A 17,819-nucleotide genomic window follows, 5' to 3' on the forward strand; every position below is an offset into this window, starting at 1 on the left:
ACTAATTTCTTATTTTAATTTTTGGGGTGGAAAAACCACCTTTCTTTTAAAAATTATACCAAAACTTTACCAGTAGGATAACTCTGTCTAAAGCTATTCTTTGTGCTAAGACAGTACACAGATTTTTACAACTTCAAATTCATAGACCAAAATAGTCCACCAAATGAAAAAGACAGAATCTCTGGAAAAACAAACTACCCAAACCTCACAGAGGCTGAAAGATTATCCTGGGTAAATATTCCTGTACACTGGGCCATTTCTTATTTTGCTCTTTATCAAGTGAGAAGACCTCCTCTTTCCTGGGACGTAGGAAGAGGGGAAGGGCATGCAGCAGCAGAGCCAAAAGAGGACAGCTCTAGGGAGACAATAATGTAAAAGCAGAGTATGAGAAGAGGTGACTCCAGTATGTGTGTGCTATTTCAGATTATAGATACAACTAATTTAGCACAGGGAATGGAAAACCATTCCCCCCCTTCACCTCAGCTAAAGGGTTTCTCAGATTGCTGAAGAGTTCACAAAATAATGGATTGCCTCGTATGAAGAACATGCTATTTAACATAAAATTTAAAGACAAGGATATACAAATACTGAGTTTGAGGACTGAAGCAGAGGGGTCAAATGGCTTCTACATGGGTCAAGTAAAACCCAGGATTCAGGTGGGATTCAGAACACGTGAGAAACCACAACTTAGTGGAAGAAGTGTGCTTAGTTTTGCTCGGTTTGAAAAATCCTGCAGGGTCTCACAATCCAGTTCAGAGGAAATCAATCTAAGAGAGGTAAAACAGTTCAAAATTGTAGAAACATGAGCTGAAGCTTTGACCTACATACTGGTATTCACATAAACACAGTCAGTGAAGAATGTAATTGACATAGAAAAGTTCTAAAAATACAAATATTCACATATATGGGTAATCTTGGATGGATTTTTATTAACCTTAATTTGCCCTCTGACAGTAATGAAAACAATATCTGATGATACACTTCATAAAGTGAAGTTATCCAATTTAGGAGGGATGGTGGAAAGTGCTTAACCTTTAACCTTGTGCCAATGCACTTCAGCTGTGTAATTTTCTCTGTACAACCTTATACCTTCAAAATATTATTCAGAAGCTATATATTCATTATAAAATGTCATGAGCAGGAGTTGTAATTGAACCAATATGATATTACAGATCCTTCAATTACCTCTCAAATCACAAAGGTGAGGACTGTGCAAGACATTGAGCTAAGCCCCCCTCCACAAATAGAAAAAAAAAAAGAAAACCCATTAATTGAATCCTTACTATTCTAAAAGTATGAAATTTACCGAGTTTATTTCATTTCCTTTCATTTAATTTCACTTTTTTCCTGAAGTAGTGGCCACAAAAATAGAAGAGGGTCTCAGAAGTAGAGCATCTGCTCTGCCGAAGGCTTCTGTCATCCTCTGGGTCAGACCCCCAACGTGGTGCTGCAAGCCCTACAAAAATTTGGCTGAAGAAATGGCCTCATAGGGAAGGTTCAGCTGAGTTTCAACATCAAATGTGTGTTTTCAGCTCTTCATCTTTCCCAGTACTGCTAGATTTATGGTAAGAAATGGACAAGGTTTGATATATTAACTTTTGTCGTCAGGTCACGAAAGGAGCTATTTATGAATTAATACCTTTGGCTCTGTGGCTCAGATGAACTCCAGCAACTACAAGAGCACAGCCCTCAGTGTTAATATATGAACTGAGTTTCTCTGCAACAAAGTCTGTGCAAGAAGCTTTTGAAACCTAAGTTGCACTGCTGCCCTACAGCCCAAAGAAAGTAATGAGAGTCAGAAAAGCAACTCATATTAATGAAATATTTTGCCATATTACAAAGAATTTATTTGATCAGAAAAAGATGCGCTTTCAAATAGTAGTCATTTTGAACAACTCTGCAACTGAATAGATTCTTCAAAGAGCTTATGCTTCCTGGCACAGAATAAATCATCTCTTCCTATGCATTAGTTCTTTGAAGGGCAGAGAACAGCACAGAACAGGCACTACAAGCAACAAGAAAGTACCAGTAGGGAAGATGCAAGAATATATAAGATATCAATTAGGTCTTTCTTACCCAAATCTCTGAAAACTGGCAACACTACAGGGATTTTATAGAGAACATGTATTACACCAGATAGCCAACACGAAATTAAGAATGAATCACTGTAACACAACACAAAGCACATTCTAGATATAAAGCAGTCTGATCACTATTTAATCATGGTACTAATGAATAGTGACTTCAGCTATCCATGAACAGAAATCTCCTTTCAGATAGCTACTGCTTGGATTGTTTCACTGTTGATAGAAAACATATAAAAGCTAATGAGAAAATCTTTCAAGCCCTGACACTCAACACAGAGCAGCCAAGGCCCTGAAAGCCCCACACCTATCATTTCAGTAATGATGCCAAGACCATTACATTTTATCTTTGTTTTGCCTCATGTCCTGCAATGCCATTTTGGGAAATTCATCTACTCTGGTTACCTTGGCAGGGGAAAGGGAGGGAGTGGGGATGTCTGGCTGGGTTTTGTTTGCAGGCTTGGTTTTTGAGGAGTTGGAGAGGGAGATGAGTATTACTTGATCTGAACAACTTCTTGCTAAGCAGCTTTGGAAGCATGTTTTTACAGGCTTGGGGTCTAGGGTTTTTTGTCTTTTTACTCTGCCCTTGACTGGTAAGCAAAAGATTTATCAATGCTGAAAAAATTAGTACACATGTAAGTGCTGATCAAAGCATCAGGAGACGCCACGTCCCTGGAGATCACCTGAACACTGAAAAGAGGCTCTAAACACAGCACACAAGAGATGTGTAGAGGGAAAGTTGACAGGAGCAGGGAATGCAGTGACAGGTACTGATGAACCCCTGCTGAACATGGCTATGGAAAAAAATCCAGCAGCACAAACTGACAAGGACTCAACCCAAACTTAAGAAACTCATCCTTTTATTGATTCTTCCATCATTTCTCTGCAGGATTAGTCAGTACTTGCTGTATTTGATCTGATCAATCAATCACAAGTTCATCAGTAAACAAACTCGGACACCTACAAAATGGGATGTTTAGACTAACATCTATTCTGCTTTAGAAACAACCTTAGTACAAATATTTCAAAGAAAAAGTTGACAACTGCAACACTATCAGGAGTATTGAGAGCTTCCAACTTGGCAAGGAAACCAAAATGACAGACTTTCCCTGTTCATTAAAAAGGAGGGCTACATTTTCAGTTACTGAAAGAATGTGCAAATATTACATCTGCCTGAATGCCCTGCTCCCTTTTCCCACAGAGATATCCTAATTCCAAGCAAACCCCATCACTGCCCACCCACCTAAAGCACTCAGTGCCCTAGGACTGAATTAACTGCCAACAAAGCCACTTGCAGATTTCAGAATACTCAGTGCTCCATCACTCTGACTGAAGTAATGTTGTTTTTAAAAGTATGTCCACCATCATGTGTAAGATCAAAGCAGAAATTATCAATAGCTGATTCATGCAATTACATACTGATATGAGTAACCAGCTTGAAAAATCCTGTCCTCTACTCTCTTCAGTAAACTACAGCACAGTATGCAAACATTCCAACAATTTAAATACCAATTTAAATTTCTTAAAACTCTTAAAATAACATAGAATACTACTGTAAACTGTTTTGCAGTTTGGGTGATCCTCTTCTCCACAGAGTTATTGTTTCCCATTCTAGAATTAAGTAACTGCCACGGAGCATTTATTTATTGAAGCCTAAAAGCTCTCTAAGGATTCTGTCTAAGCAGTTCTGCTCCAGAATGTTTTGTAACATTTTCTCTAGAAGAATTCATAAGGGTGTGGCTTCTTTTCAAACAGTGCCTACTCACTCATAAGCAGAGTACAACTGAAAGTTAATGGAGATGTTGATATGCAAAGCCCATAAAGATATTGCTTAACAATAATTTAGAACTCATTCAAGTTATTCCAAACACAGGTCCCAGAGTCAGATTAAAGACCTAATCAAGCAGAAAGTTTCAGACTCTTAGTGTTGGTGAAAGGCACAGGGTCAGATGGTGCTGGCTGCAGAAACACACTGGAATGTCAGCCACGCCATGCCACAAAGGGCAGGATTTGCCACAGACTTGAATATCTAAAAAGGGTGTAGAAGGATGTTCTCAGACTTCACACTGGTCCATCTCACATTATAATTAAGGACTAAATACTAATTTAGTTTCGGAAAGATCAGAAAATCTGTAGCTAGGAGAAATCCATCCTATCATATATATCTTTTAAAAATAAGAACTTTATCACTGCCTTTGAAGAGGACTTCTCCAGCTGCAGTTCCTAGTAGGTAAAATTTTGACCTTACCAAATGCTTTTAAACCTACATCAGGTATATAAGAAAGAGGAAGGCATGAAGCAAATCTGTCTCTCTGAGCACCTTAAAGCAGAGGGAAGAACCTAGAGAGTGAGATAGAGCCTGGTGCTCTCCTCATCAAACACCCCACCCACAATGGTGAGACGGGAACAAATCAAACACAGCCTGAGACTGAACAATGGTGTGCTTGGATGGTCTCTGACTCAGAGAGTTATTATATCCTGCAGGCAACTGCCATGAAAGACTGGGCCACAGACAAGCCCCATTACCTAAACTACACAAAGTAGCCACAGAAACATGAGACTATCCCTAGTAGAGACAAAGCAAAGCAGGTGTTTTACCCTCAAAACTGTCCAGTGCTCTATACTTGCTCTTCCCTGAGTTATCATCCTGAGCAAGCATCCATTCCAGTTGTTTCTCATTCATTAACAGACCTGTGCTAGTTTAAACCACCTCATTATCAGTTATCTCTGCCTCCAACAAACAAGACAAAAAGAAAATTGTTTACTTCAAGGAAAGTAAGCAGGAAAACTGATTATTTCAAGCAGTCACTACTCCAGACCTTCACTGAGGAGGAATTACTGATATCAGCTTTCAGGTGATGCTCAGTGCCATGACCTACACTACCCTACAACTTCTCGAAGAAATTCTGCTCATCTGCCATGAAAACAAATATCCTCACAGTGAAGATGAGAACAGCAACTGTTTTTCATCCCACTTCCCTAAAGTAATCAGGCCACCATCAGACTTATAAGAGAGACTGCCTGGATCCCAACCACTGATCCTGCTCTTGGAATGGTGTCACCACCCATTCTGATGCTCTGTCAACCTTCCGAATCTGCTCAGTCATGATTTGGTACTTGATAATCAGGGACACAGAGACTGAGGCATTTCTTTTAGAAAGGAAGTGAACGGGCAGCAGCAGAAAATTACATATTGACACAGTTTAATTCTTTTTCTAGTTGGAAATTATTTTTGTTGTAGTGTAAAACTTCCCAGCTATATGTAGAGCTGAGAAGAAATCCCTGGAAGAGGTCCTGGATCAGCTGAAAGACACCAGTGGACTATTTATTTTATTTATTGGATATGGAAAAGCATCCTGTCAAAAGGACAGCTATTTGAATAGAAAAAAAAGACAAGGTGCCTTAGTTGAAAAGTTGAAAAAGAGAATGAAAGTTTTCAAGTAAGAGCTCTACTCACAGAAGAAAGAAAAAAGTGCAAATGCTATCTAGAGCGTGAAATCCGTGTGAGTTTTAAGAACACAAACCTGAACATCTGTATTTTTTATGGGTTTGCTTTTGTTTTAAGAGAAATTACTTTATTCTCTTTTTGATTCAGTCTGATAATTCACTTTTACATTATCTGACAACACACATTTGACTGAAGCTTAAACAACTTCTAGCAGCTAAGATGATTTCACCAACTAGGTTTAGGTGCATCTGATTAATATGTCATTAAATTAAGGTTTTAAACTGAACAACAAAAATATACAATCACACTGGTTGATACTGACACAAGAAAATTCCTTACTTAAAATTTGAAGTAAACTAATGAAAGAAAGAATTCTACCTCCATAAGGAGATTTCTCTGCTACAGATATGTAGGAAGCAGCCCAGTACCACTCCTTCTTTAGAGTATTACGCTTCATACTATGCCCAAAACTCAGTGGCTGACCATCACTTTAATGGCTGATCGATCATCGTTTGAAACAGACACAAGAATTTAAAATCTAACATTTCTACATCAAAAAGAATTTTCTACTAGCTGGGCAAAATTAGTATCTCTGATAGATGAATATTCTATGAAAATCAGCTGAATAGAAGGAAGAACAATGCCCTTACTCAGAATAAAAAATGCTGATGTTTAACTCTTTAAAGAACAAAAACCCCACAGTACAATTCAAGATCCCAAGGAAAAAGCAAAGTAGTGGGAAAATATCCTGAAATGTCTTAAAGACACCACTGAGCAAGCATGGTAAACTGCTATGAGGTATTTTGCAAGCTGTATTTCTTTGGAAAAAAAATCCCACTAAAAACAACTGCAGACAGTTGTGAAAATAAATCTTGATCTCTATCCAGTGCCAAAATCTTGTGCCAATCTGATTCCTTTAACAAGCAGCTCAGCTGAGTCCACTCTGGGGAACCACACAAAGCAGCCAGCTCACGCCAACCACCGTAACCTTTAATTGAAGCAATTTGTCCTCATGCACAAGTCTATTTTCTTTTCAACTGTTCTTTTACATCTAAGCTATAACTTTGTAGAAATGAAAATAGGTGTAGATAACGACGGCCAGAGTAGCTCTCACACTAATTAACAGTATAGTCATGCTGCTTCCTACCTTCCACCCCATTCTCTTCTTCGTTTACATTTTTGCATTTAGGAACAGCATCTCACAAAGGATCACAACACGAAGAACACTGTGCAAGCTAAACTAACTGGTGTTGGAAGGCATGAAGGATCACTTTCACTGTTTAAACTGATTCATATCTACCATGTAGATATCTTGAAATATTTTACATGCACTTCTGTAATGTCCTCCTCCTCTCTTCCTCTTTGAAAGCTTCTGGTTTGATTTAATTCATTTTTAGATGTCATGCTAGTTCCCTCACCTCCATGACCTACACCCCATAACAAAGCATACAAAATGAAAGGCCCTCTAGAACTGAAGCTGACTGCTTCATTACTTACTGGTCTGCCCACTTAATTTACTAATTTGAGAATTTCTAGTAATGTTAATCTTATGGATTAAGATCAGAACAGACATATTATAACAGGGAATATCTAGGCAGAAAGCCTCTGGCTCAATCACTCTAATTTTAAATAGATCTCTTGTCTTCCATTGCATGCCCAGAACAATAAATGTACTTTGACCTATCTGGTCTTTCATGTCTATAACTTTTCCTAAATTGCAAAGAACATGAATGCTGGCTATTTTGTTAGGCATACAGCAGTGACATTTACTCCTCTGGAAAGCTCTCCAGCAACAAGCAATGGGATTTTCTTTCCCTCAATAATTCAACAGCAGATTATTTACATGAGTCCTTACCCTCCCTCCCACACATACATCGTAATGTTTCTCTTCTCATTCTGGAAAAACTGAAGCAGGAGTTGGATATCATATAGTGGTTATCAAGGTAATGACTTGTAATTCTAGGATTTTCTAAATCCTGTAGTCTCCTACTGTAAACTACAATAGAAAAAAAAAAGATAGCATAGGGAGATAATTATAACAACACAAATTTAAACAGATTATCTTGCAAGTACTTTGGTATTTTCATTACTGTCTATCCAACAATAGTAAACATATTTTCAGCTTCAGAAAACCAAAAGGAATGATATATATTAACAACATAGCAGAGATTAATTACCTTGATTACCTCTGCCAGGCAATTCAGGGATGCTTTGAGACACATGCTCCACATTACATTTAATAGCTTCCTGCTTCCACTTCAGAAAAGCTTCAGTTGGCCAAAGACCATGTTGTCTGGAAGACTCTTTATTCTGATAAAACACTTATGACCTACAATACACTGTTTTCTTTTATTTCAGATAGAAACCATGATGTCTCCCTTCTGAGAAGGATCCCTTGTGTCTCATTTTGTCTGTCCTACTTCCTCCAAAAACCCAATAAACACCACTGTTCAGATCATAATTTAATTCTGCACTTGTTGTTATCTTCTCCCCCACAACATTAACTCTATCCCCTTCAACATGAAATGACAAGAATTCTTTGGAATTTGCTTTCCTTAACTGTGTTTCTAAGGTATAATCAGGGGGTCAAGTTTAGGCACCATTCAAAAGGACAAGTGGCTTGGCCAGGTCACCCAGGGCACGTACATCAAACACTAATCGCTTCCTCTCCCAGAAGGTGAGCACCACTGGATGTCTGGGTTCATGAAACGAGGTCCAGAGCTCACATGGCAGTACAGACATGCCTGTGCAGTCCTTGATTGCTGACGGATCATAAAACCAGAATTGCAAATCTTCATATTCAGTTTTAGGGATGGACATGGTACAAGCTTTGAAAATATGAACCAACAAGAAGAGCTACCTGTAAGGAAGTCAGAAGAGAGAAGCAGAGAGGGTGTGTGTATGCATATGGAGAACCACTAGCAAAAAGGTAAGAGAGGAGGAGAAATGGATCTTCAGATCACTTCTTATTTAGTAACAAGATGGTGAAAGCCTACAGGAAATATTTTACCAATATTTTTTCTAAGAAAGTAACATTTATAGAATCAACTTTATTCTAGTGTAGATCAAGCAGGCATTTATTTAGCATGACATCAGCCAAACACACCCAGCAGAATTCCTGACACCCTCTGTGAAAGGTGTGGGTGGCCAGATACAGATTAATTCAACAGATAATGCAGTGATCTACTCAAATGCTACAAATGTTTACTGAGCAACCAAAAGACATTGCCACACAGCCAGAGTTCCAGGCTGTGTCACCACAGTGGCACCCAACAGGCACCTAGCACAGCCAACCTCACAAAGGCCAAGTTTTCCAGTGGTGCCCATACAAAAATCATTTTTATCCTTCCCCTGAACCTCTGGTAGTCTCCAAGAGCAGAATGAAGAGATGGAGAGCACAAGGAAAAACTTTGTTTAAAAGCACAGATCTACAGAGAATCACTGTCAAATTCATTGCAAATGCAGTTCTGTTGTTCAGTGCCTAACCCCCCAGTAGGGAACACTGTATTATCAAATACAGTGAAGGATGGGAAGCAAATAAATACAGAATTAAAGAAACAGAAAATCTCATTAATAAAAGGTTTTCCTTTTGGGGAACTTTCATCATTTTCTTATACTTCACATTATTTTTCTTCCATCACATTAATTTCATGGGGGGTGTTGGGGGGCAGAGTATTTATTAAAACAAAAACTTTAGCTAATAGCTTTTTGTTTATGTTTAATAAAAATTAAATACTTTGCTACATAATGAACAGGCCACTCACATCTAATAAAATACATCTTCCAATACAACCATTCAACTGATTTGAATCCCTTATTTTTCATTGCCCATGCGCTTCTAGGCACATGTTCAATTCCAGCTCTCACTCCTGCATGTCTAAAAGGCTATTAGGAAAAGGAAGTCCTCAGCTGCTGCACAGACCTTTCTCTGCAGGTATCAATCCACTTTACAAGGGCAAGTGTGTCTTATTACCTCCATTTGGTATGGGAAAAATAAGGCAGATTAAACAATTCTTTTAACCTAGCAGAACCACAGCTTCTGTGATATAATCTTGTCCCTACACTTTAGAAACAAGGCAGCTAAAGATACAGAAATCTTGCATTCCCAGGTGACCTTCTAACAAGGCCAGTGCCTTAATGTCACTTGGTCCCTTATCTCAGAATAAACATCTACAGAAATGGCATTCCTAAAATTGGAGATTTCATGCAGTTTTCAACATATGACCTCTAGTAATCTATTGAGTTATGCAGGAATCTGTGAACAGGTAAACGATTTCATGTTCCCTAATTTTTACATTTTTTGTTAATACACAATTGCTGCAAGCTTGTTTTAAGGCCAGTGGGTGGAGATGTTTTGGAGCTGTTATAGCCAGCAATATAATCACAGAATTAAGGGATCTGGACAATTCCCCTTTCTTTTCATTATTAACTTGCCAAACAGAACACTGGTGAGGAACTACTTCACTAGTTACAGTGTTTCCCCTATGTGTAAGAATCATCTCAGCTGCCTAAGTTCTAGATAAATAATTTAAGGGAACCACCTGAGTGCTTCTCTCTGTAGGGACCACAACACAGACAGGGGCCAACACATTCCAGCTGGAGCATCTCACCAAAACAAGTGGCAGCTTAAAATGCTCATCTCAGCCATGAGGCGAGCAGTGATGTTCTGCCTAACATGTACTACACACATGCACAAAAACAGTTTTGTGAATGTCCCTGCAACATCCATTCTTTGTCAGCACTTTATACACCATCCCAGAGCCCCCTTAGTTCATTCTGAAGTGACACACAATATATTGCAGCATTACCAACACAGACTTGGGCACACAGTTCTCCATTAAATAAAATGTTCTCTGCTTATTAAATCAAACACTGACAGACATTCACCTACATCCACTTCATCCAGAAAAATGTTTTGTACACAGCATAAATCTCCCTATTTGATTTACAATTAGGTACATATAATTCGTTTTGTAAGTACTGGAAAGGGCAAAGCTTTTTTCATAATCCAACATGCATTTCTACTTAGAAAAATACTTTTTTATGAAGAAAATTTTAAGAAATGAAAAAGTGGGAAGTTATTAACAGCAAGAAGGCATTCTTCACAGAAATTATATGTCCAGATGAAGAAAACACAAAAACTTTTAAGTTTATGTATATAAATACCAAATCATTAATACCATCCACCAAATATTTAAGAAGAAACTTGTAAAAGGCATCAAAAACTGAGAATCAATTATTTTAATTAATTTTCATTTAAGGAGAAAAATGGCATTGTGAAGTCAATCAATTGTCAGGACTAAAAGATAAAATAAAACTCATACACAGAACTATGACCATGGCAGAAAAACCATAAGCATTCTGCTTGTGTGCAGTGTCAAGGAGTTGAAAGATGTTGCCAAGCTCAAATCCTTCTTCAGGGGAAACTCTGATGTGCCCATCTCAAATTGAAGTGTTAAAAGAAGTGGTTACAAAATAGACAAAATAGACAGTAAAAAAGCGCTGGAAACAGATGGTAGTCATTCAATTTTGAAGCAACTGAAGGGTGAAACAGCTGATATCTGTGGTGAATCACTGCCCATCAGCCTTGTCACCCACAGCCACTCAAGTAGCAAATGACTCAGTGGAGATACAGAGTCTGAACTGTACAGAACTGAACTGATGCTCAGTCTGAACCACCTGATGGCCACAACAGGCAACGGCATGGCTGATGCTTTAACAAAAATGTACAAATACAGGGCATCTGGCCAGCTGTTACAGGCTGGGACACTGCCAACAAAGATTTTGTAAAGGGAGAGACGGGTCAAGAATGGCCAAGTGGGCCTTTGGTCTAGATGGAGCTGTGGTCTGACCCAGTGTGTTGTTCTTAAAGTAAAGATGATACCATAATATGCACTATAATAAAGATAATACCATAATATGTAGAACACCACACACATTGACTTCCTGTGATATAATTATAGGTGTGCTTAGTTCACAAATGTATTTCATCAGCTCAGTCTGGGTTCTAAAATGAAAGCAGGGTTCCTTAATTCCTTAACTAAAATAAAGGTCCTCTTGGTGCTATTTGTCACTTGACCTTCACATTTTGCTGAGTTTGCAAGTATGTGGTGGAATGAAGAAAATAAGTTCACTGAGAAAACAATTTTTAGAACTTTTTTCAGTTGTTTGCTTAAGTACTGGCTCACTAATTTCTCCAAGAAGAGAGATATTATTAAATGTCTCATTACTTTAACTCCAGCTCAGAAAATGCAGGTAAAAATAAGTTAGGTAAGAAGGTGATAATATAAATATATTCACCACATAATGGTGTTAATGATACTAAATCTCAAAAATAGTAATTTACTTTGTATTAGTTAATTCATACTGTTTCTTAATAGTCTCACTTACAATTCCACATTCACAGTGAGAGAAACAGCAAGACAACACAAACCTTGCAAAAACTCTATTTATCACTACTTCAAATGGATTATTTTGAGAAAGATTAGAATATTTCTTTGCCACAAGACAAAAAAGTTGTACACAAAGTCAAGCTGAGCAAGAAAGTAGTGTCGCTGATCTGTGTCGTTTGCAGACACAGCATGTCTGCTGTGATTTGTCAAAACTAATTTTTCATTTTACAGTTTGAGCAATACTGAGGTTTTGGTGGTTTTCCCAGGCTCTTGTGCAACTGCTGGGCTTCCCTCTCATCAGTGGATACCAAAGTTAATAGTTTCATGGCAAGTTACATCTCTGATGGCTACACAGGCTCTCCTCAATTAGCCAGTCCAAACGACAATGCCAATGGAAGCCACAGCTCATAAATCTGTATTATCTTTCAGCTGCAATGCAATAATCACCAAGTGTTTTTAGACACATATTTTCATTATTTTCAAATTTATAATTCCAGATTCTTCAGAGCTAGATATTAGGGCTTTGTAATACAAGGATCCAGTGGGCAATAGAAGGTGACTGTGCAGAGGTGCTGGGGAAAAATGGACTTTAGTAATGTTTCAGAGGAAAACCAATGTTTCTCCTTTTTTGACATTTTGGCATAGCATGCACAGGTATCTTGGGGTTACACAGGTCTGCCCCAAACTGGTGCCAGCCTTAAGGCTGAGCTCCTCGTGGCATCTACAGCACTGCCTCACAAGCTAAAGACACTTAAAACTTTCTTTAAAAATTCTCTCCACTTGTGGCTCTGAATCCTAAGAAATTACTTAAAACTGCCTTTTGTTACAGCTTAGCTGTAAACTCCTGTGTATTACAGGAAGAAAAAAAAAAGTGAAGTCCTTTTGTGTTGAAGACTAGTCACTAACCCAAAATAAATGAAACTGGCTTTAAGGTAAATTCAACTTAATTGACAGTTGGTTTCCTCACTAGCACAGCTGAAAAGTGACTTATGGCTGAGGTGGATAATTTGTTAATTTCAGTTTACAACAAAATGCAAATCTAATTCTTCCAAGTTCTGGTTTACAGATGTTTAAATTGCTCATTTGATGCACTTGTGTAAACTGAGAAATTCCAAACTACTATTCCTGTTATTTATTGAACCTAGAATAATTTGGTTTTGATTTAATAATCAAATAGGGTAATTAGAAACTCTAAAATTAAGTTAGATATACAAGCACTATCCTTTCTTAACTACAATTTCTGTAAGTAGCAACATCTTAATTTCTTTAAATAGGTCATAATCACGTAAAAATAGCTAGAAAACTGATTGTTCTATACTGCTAGTTAGTACTAACTACTATTCTTCTCATAGGCCTCATTAGTCCCTCTAATTTCTTTGATTTCCCCTCATGTCCCACTCTTACTTGGTCAAAACAGAGGATGGGGAGAGACTGTTCTAAGAGCTTCTTGCTTCCATTGTCTTAAATTCCCATTAACAGAGAGACCTGAAAGTTATTTATGGTAATTCTGAGAGTTTTCCTTTGGAAATAATTTAGCAAACATCTATCATATCTAGATACTAATACATCAATCTGCTAACAAGATGAGGGATTTCTACACCAAAGGCAAAGCCATTACTTTGTAGCATGATTTTTGTTATGTTTCTCATTGGTAATGAAACATACCCCAGAGAATACCACTAATAATCTGATTTTATATGGCATGACTCACTTGCAGACTTCTGACTGAGAATTAATAACTTCTGGAGCTCTATTGGTACATGTAAGCACCCCTTTCTCCAAATCAAAGAGAGAGCTCCCAAGTTCTTACCACACCTCTATTTATTTCTCTGCCTCTGCACTTTGTACTGCTGAGTCTGATCAGGCCAACAAGGCTGACCATCCAGATACACAGGGCTGAAGGTGAAGAAACTGAAGACACTCAGATGTTTCTACCAAAAAATGACCTCCACTTCTTTCTGCCTAAGGGCACCTCTCATGGTTGCAGCCGTTTTTTTTCCCAAACTTACTTGTTCCTGGCGGAATGTAGGTGGTCACTATCTAGCACAAGCACCTTCAGCTTCATTGTGGCATTATCTCAGCATTTCCCTTCCACTTCAGCAGCAAAGTCAGCACAGCTCCAGCAGGGTCACTGCAGGACAATTCTGATAAAAGACCTCAATCACTGATTTCTAGGGGCTTGAACATGGTTAACTGTGCTGAGAGTCCCCTGTCCCTACCCAGTGTACATCCACTGGTCCGTGGGGTGAAAACACCAGAATACTCATTCTCCCCACTTCTGCTGCTTAATAGAAAAGCCAAAACTGTTTTAGAGAACCCAGGATTCTCCATCTTTCCCACGTGCACTCAAAGTGAGTTAGGAGGATCCTATCATGTCACCACACCATCATCTCAAGCTGTAGGCTTTATAAGAAAGCTACACAAACTCATACAGTATCAGACTCCTATCTGTCAAATAATTTTAAATAAATTCTAATACAAAATGGATTACACCCTTCAAGGATCAAGACAATCAGATATGATATTTCTGACTCACCAGCAGGATTATTACTTTGACACACAGTAGTCCTGGACTCGCATGAAAACAGATTATAACTATTTCTAGCTAAAAAAATATGCTGGGCAAGGGAGTTTCTTAGTACATTTCCCCTTTTGAGATCAGGCATCTCAGTGTCCTGTAATCCCTAAATTATGTGCCCATGTGTCTTATTAGATGTACCCCTTTTGAACAACAACAATGCTCTGAAAATGAATTACAAACTTGATTCCAACTCTCCTCATCGATTTTTTTTCAGGATGAAGAAAGGCTTTTAGATACAGCTGTGACATCTAGAGGCTCCAGGCACCTCCAGTGTCAAAGGACAGCTGAGAAAAGACCTAATCTCATCACAGAAATAAACTCACTAGTGCCTCTTGTACAGCATTATTGTACTTATACTTACTTTGCCCTACCTGAAACTCAACCAAAGCCACTCCTCCATAAATCCATATATGCTTTGCTGGAATGAAGATTTATACATTTTTGATTACTCTAAAGAATTTTGAAAAACACAAGTTTAGTACAGAAAGGAACAAAAAGGTTTAGCAACTACATAACTGTGAATTTCAGCTGTGGCAGTCACAACCATATTGCACTGCTGCACAAGTCAAGGTTCACAAAACGGAAGGATAAAACCTATTACTGAAACACATTCTCCCTCAAAACTATCTTGTGCAATATAGAATATCTACATCACAGGGAGTTTCAGCAATAAATTAGTCTGCCAGATGTGTTCATATGGCAGCAACAGCTGACACATATAGTTACAATGAATAACACATCACCAATTTAAAGCTGACTACAAACAATGCATCTTATTAAATAATTCATCCCTGTAGCAGTCACACCCAGTCCTGTTCAGGGAGACACCTCCAACATCTCATTAGGTGCATGTCACAAGGGAGGGCCTGCAAGAGACTCTTGTCAGGATAACCCATATAGCTCAAGTTTAATTTGTGAAATGAGACAACCCTTCCACATGTCACCACTACAGGTTTTACAAACAATGACAATTGCAACACAGGGAATGCATCACCTGTGACACATAAAGGATTTTACAACTCATCCCCAACTTCCATCTAACAGTTCCATCCCTCAAAGCAAAGCCATGCTCTCTACAATGGCAGTAATGCAGTTTGCTGAACTTCTCACCCATAATTATTTGGTCTTTTTCAGAAAGTTTGCTCACTGAAGGTTCCTTTTCTCTCAGTCAATCCTTTGTCTCCTCCTAGCTAACAGTAAGGACCAACTGACAACACTGAAATGTTCTATCACAACTCCCTATTTGCACTGCAGAGCTGGTTCCCACATCTGCCAGCCACCATACATCCTTGAAAAATTACCCATGGGTTAGGCTGGCTCCCAGCAGCCCAACTTTAAAGCGTGTTCCTTTTTGTAGACAGGTCAAGAATGTCTGAGGATGACTGCCTGCAGTTGTGGGACTGATTCTGTGCAAAACTCCCTAAAGCCCTTAGAGCTGAAATGAACACACATCGTGGTAGCAGCAACATCTGCATCTCCATGGCTTTCATTATTTGCAAATTATCTACAGTACAAGGTATCCCATATTTAACTTATTTAACTTCACATGCAGCATGGGGATTGGTAATTTATACAGGCACAGACACATGTACATTCTTTATAGTAGCACTAGTTCTCTACAAATTCTCCTCTGATTTTTTATTCAGTAAGAAATCAAAATTGACACCTGTGCAAGATTTCTTTGCAAATCAGATACGACTCGTATGTTCCACAGAGTCCCCAGTCCAGCCCAATTTACTTTAATTGTCCCATTATCTTTCTCCCATATATCCCATCTTTCTCTGCTACAAAAAATAAGCAAAGTTAACAAAGGGCTTTGATCTAGCAATGGATGTCTGTAAGCTTGAGAAGATGCACAAGCACTACATAAACAGAAATAAGTGAACAGTAAGCACAAAACCACTTCCTGCTCTTTCTTTTTGAGTGCTGAACATCCACAAAGATATGTTCTCCATTACAGCAAACTTCACTTTGACAGCAGGCATTTCAATACTGTGGCTAGGCTGTAAAATAAGCCTCACAGAGATGCCTGAAATTGCTTTAAAGTAGCTGGGCTTACATACAAGTGAGCCTGGTGCTGCTACAATAAAATATACCAAAGAAGATGGAAAAATACTGGAGGGTTAGGGCGTTACCCATCACCAGGGGATTAAACAGGATGATTTGAGATAGTCACTGCCCTCAGGTGACAGCCCCACCCCTGTGGAGGGTGCCCTGTCCCTTCCAACAGTGTCAGTGAATGGCACAGAAATCCAGTTTCAGACCAACCCAATTTACAGTCCAGCACATTAAGGTAAACAAGGAGCACAGATTCACATAACATTCAGCCATCAATGGTGGCAGGAAGGATCTGACAAGGGCAAAAGAGACAGCATCTGGGTTATCATCCCATTTAATCCATCATTAAATGCACATGACTGTAACGCCATGAACTTCACCCCTCCTACCACTAGTGGTGGTGCCCAAACTTCAGTCATCTCTACACCTCGTGCTCCCTTACTCCCCAATGTGACTGGAACTGCTTGCTCCAAATATGACAACAAACCAGCTTGCTAGGGAAAAATTCCCCAATAGCCAGTTTTGAGTGAATACTGAATCTGCATACACCACCACTGAAACAAAATGACACAGAACCATCACAGGGACATGTGATGTGCGTCCCTAAACAAATTTAAAAGACATCCCCAACTTAGTCCTCTTTTTGCTAATGGCTTTGCATCTAAACTAAAATAAAAATGTCAATTCCAAAAGGATATTGCGCTTACTATGACTTCTCTAGACCAGGGTAAATCAAAATGAATTATGTCATAAACTGCAGGAATTATATCTTTTCATACATGCAAGAAAGAGCAGCAAGACACTGGAACCAAAGCTGGATTGCTGCTTCTACACTGGAAAGTCAGCATGCACAGATGTCAAAGCTCCAAGTGCTGTTCCTTAGCACAGATAAATGCTGTTGTCTGCTAGTCACATATCATCTAAGGGCAGCTACAGTTACATATTATCTTCCCCTACTTCTGTTCAAATTCTTAGTAAGCAACCAGAATTCCTTACACCTGGATATCATTCTGCAATTGCTGGGCTGTGCTGGATAAGATGGATGTATTTCAGAATAGCACTTAAGTCCTACAAAGAGATCTTCTGAAAAAGACCAAGTACTGAGGCCTGTCAAACTGAGTTCTGAGGCTGATTCCAATACGGAGTTCAGAGATGCCACACAAACAACTGGAGGAGGGCACTGCAAGCTAAATGAGAATGAAGAGGACAAAGAGTCAGGAGATCAAACTGCAAATCCCAGTTCTGCCAGTCTCTCA

At 38.7% G+C, this 17,819-nt stretch overlaps 1 protein-coding gene across 1 annotated transcript in view; it reads right to left on the reverse strand.

Moving 5' to 3' along the window:
* CTPS2 (CTP synthase 2) overlaps window positions 1-17,819 on the reverse strand; it is a 59,423-nt gene that overhangs the window by 16,056 nt on the left and 25,548 nt on the right. The gene's annotated exons all lie outside the window — the stretch shown is intronic.

This window comes from Prinia subflava, chromosome 3 (assembly GCF_021018805.1).
Source record: "Prinia subflava isolate CZ2003 ecotype Zambia chromosome 3, Cam_Psub_1.2, whole genome shotgun sequence".
NCBI lineage: Eukaryota > Metazoa > Chordata > Aves > Passeriformes > Cisticolidae > Prinia > Prinia subflava.